The sequence below is a fragment of the Eriocheir sinensis genome, chromosome 32 (genome assembly GCF_024679095.1).
Source record: "Eriocheir sinensis breed Jianghai 21 chromosome 32, ASM2467909v1, whole genome shotgun sequence".
In the NCBI taxonomy this organism is placed as follows: Eukaryota; Metazoa; Arthropoda; class Malacostraca; order Decapoda; family Varunidae; genus Eriocheir; species Eriocheir sinensis.
Window position 1 is genome coordinate 18,093,017 of NC_066540.1, and position 2,500 is coordinate 18,095,516.

General features: G+C 43.5%; 1 long non-coding RNA gene across 1 annotated transcript in view; it reads right to left on the bottom strand.

Moving 5' to 3' along the window:
• Positions 1 to 1,289, bottom strand: part of LOC127006391 (uncharacterized) — a 3,489-nt gene extending 2,200 nt beyond the window's left edge. Inside the window, exons 1-2 of the long non-coding RNA XR_007759554.1 lie at positions 1,074 to 1,289; positions 1 to 1,043 (exon numbers count right to left, since the gene is read on the bottom strand). The exon at positions 1 to 1,043 is cut by the window's left edge and continues 2,200 nt beyond it. This is a non-coding gene — a long non-coding RNA (uncharacterized LOC127006391). The remainder of the gene's footprint in view (positions 1,044 to 1,073) is intronic.
• Positions 1,290 to 2,500: the final 1,211 nt, after the last annotated feature.

Here is a 2,500-nt window from a genome sequence, read left to right on the forward strand (position 1 = left end):
AGGAAATGAAGAAGGAAGGAAATGAAAAGAGTTAGGAAAGAAAGGAAAAGGAGAGGAAGGGAACAAAATTAAGAGGGAATAAGGGAAGGAAAAGGAAGTTAGGAAAGAGAAGATAGGGAAGGAAGGAGAGAACAGAAGAGGGAAGAGGAGGGAGAGGAAAACGAAGCCAATGAAAGTGAAGGAAGGAAGAGAGATAGGATGGAAGAGGAAGAGAGAGAAGAAAAGAGAGTTAAAAAAGAGGAAGGGAATGGATGAAAAGGAAAAAAAGAAAGGAAGGATGGAAGGGAAAGAGAAAATGAAACCTGGGAAGTGAATGGAGGGGAAAGAAAGGGGGGGGAAGGTAGAGAGAGAGAGAGAGAGAGAAGATTGAAAGGAAAGGAAAGAAAGCAATACAACACACACACACACACACACACACACACACACACACACACACACACACACACACAGGTGAAGATGCTGTACATATTGTTAACTTAATAATGACGATGATGATGATGATGACGATGATCTCAATGCATTCATACCAGCCCCCCCTAACCCCCCACCCTTTTTTTGACCCCCCCTTCTCTCTCTCTCTCTCTCTCTGCTCCTTCCTTCTCTTCTCCCCTCCTCTCTTCCCCTGTCTTCCTCCTCCTCCTCCTCCTCCTCCTCCTCCTCCTCCTCTTCCCGCTCCTCCTTATTCCATTATTAAAATACGTTCATGTGTATACTTATTATGTACATACTGACATACATACACACACACACGCACACACACATACATACATACATACATACATACATGCCCCCCCTTCCCCCCTTCTCTCCCTCTCAGTTTTTGTATATATAGAGAGAAAAAAGGGGGAGGAGTTTTTTCTCTCCCTCCCTCCCTTTCTTCCTCCTCCTCCTCCTCCTCCTCTTCTTCCCATCTCCTCCCGACCTTGGCTGGTCTAGGTAGGGCATAGCGGAAGAGGAAGAAGAGGAGGAGGAGGAAGAGAAGAGGTGTGGGGTTGGTGAAGATCTTCCTCCTCCTCCTCCTCCTCCTCCTCCTCCTCCTCCTCCTCCTCCTCCTCCTCCTCCTTCTCCTCCACTACACATGCTCACTCAATTATAGGGGTGGAGGAAGAGAAGGAGGAGGAGGGGGGGTTAACACACACACACACACACACACACACACACACACACACACACACACACACACACACACACACACACACACACACACACACACACACACACACACACACATATGTACGTCTGTATTGTGTCTTTGTTAGCTAGCGGTGTGTGTGTGTGTGTGTGTGTGTGTGTGTACTACTACTATCTCACACACACACACACACACACACACACACACACACACACACACACACACACATTGGAAAGAGGGAAATCAATCAATATCTTTGCTATTATTATTATTATTATTATTATTATTATTATTATTATTATCATTATTATTATTATTATTATTATTATTATTATTATGGAAGGCAAGGAAGAAGGAGGAGGAGGAGGGGGAGGAGGAGGAGGAGGGAAGAACTGTCTGGACTTATACATAAATAAAGTTATAAGAGAAGAAAAACAAGTCTTATTATTATTATTATCATTATTATTATTATTATTATTATTATTATTATTATTGATGGGGGTAAGAGAGTGGCAAGCTGACGACTACTACTACTACTACTACTACTACTACTACTACTACTACTACTACTACTACTACTACCACTACCACCATCACTACTACTACTACTACTACCACTACCACCATCACTACTACTACTACTACTACTACTACTACTTCAGAAATAAAATAAAAATAATTGAAAAAAGAAATTAGCAAAAGAAATAATGAAGATGAGAGAGAGAGAGAGAGTTAGTTAGTCAATTATTGTGTGTACTTTTTGCTCAATATGTGTGTGTGTGTGTGTGTGCGTGTGTGTGTATGCCTCCCCCTCCCCCCCCTTCCCCATTAGACATCCATTAACTCCCCCATTTAGAACCCATTAGGCCATTATTGCACTTCTTAATAGCTGCTCCCTTCCCTTCCCTCCCCTTCCCTTCCCTTCCTTTCTCTTCCCTTCCCTTCCATTCCTTTCCCTTCCTTTCTCTTCTCTTCCCTTCCCTTCTCTTCCCTTCCCTTCCCTTTTCTATTCCCATCCCTTCCCTTCCTTTCCCTTCTTTTCCCCTTCCCTTCCATTCCATTCCCCAACATTCCATTTCTTTCCCTTCCCTTCCTATCCACTCCCCATACCTTATCACCCCATTCACCCATTACAATCCTCCTCCTCCTCCTCCTCTTCTTTCCCCCCATTTCCCCTTCCCATTACTTTTGCGACCCCCATTATAACCCATTAATTTTTCCTTACCTATTAACTAACCCATTTTTCCCTACACACATACACCTATTACCTCCATTCCTCCTCCTCCTCCTCCTCCTCTTCTTCTTCGTCCTTCTCTCCTCCCCTCATCTTCCTCTTCCTCTTCCTTACTTTTTCCTAACCCATTATCT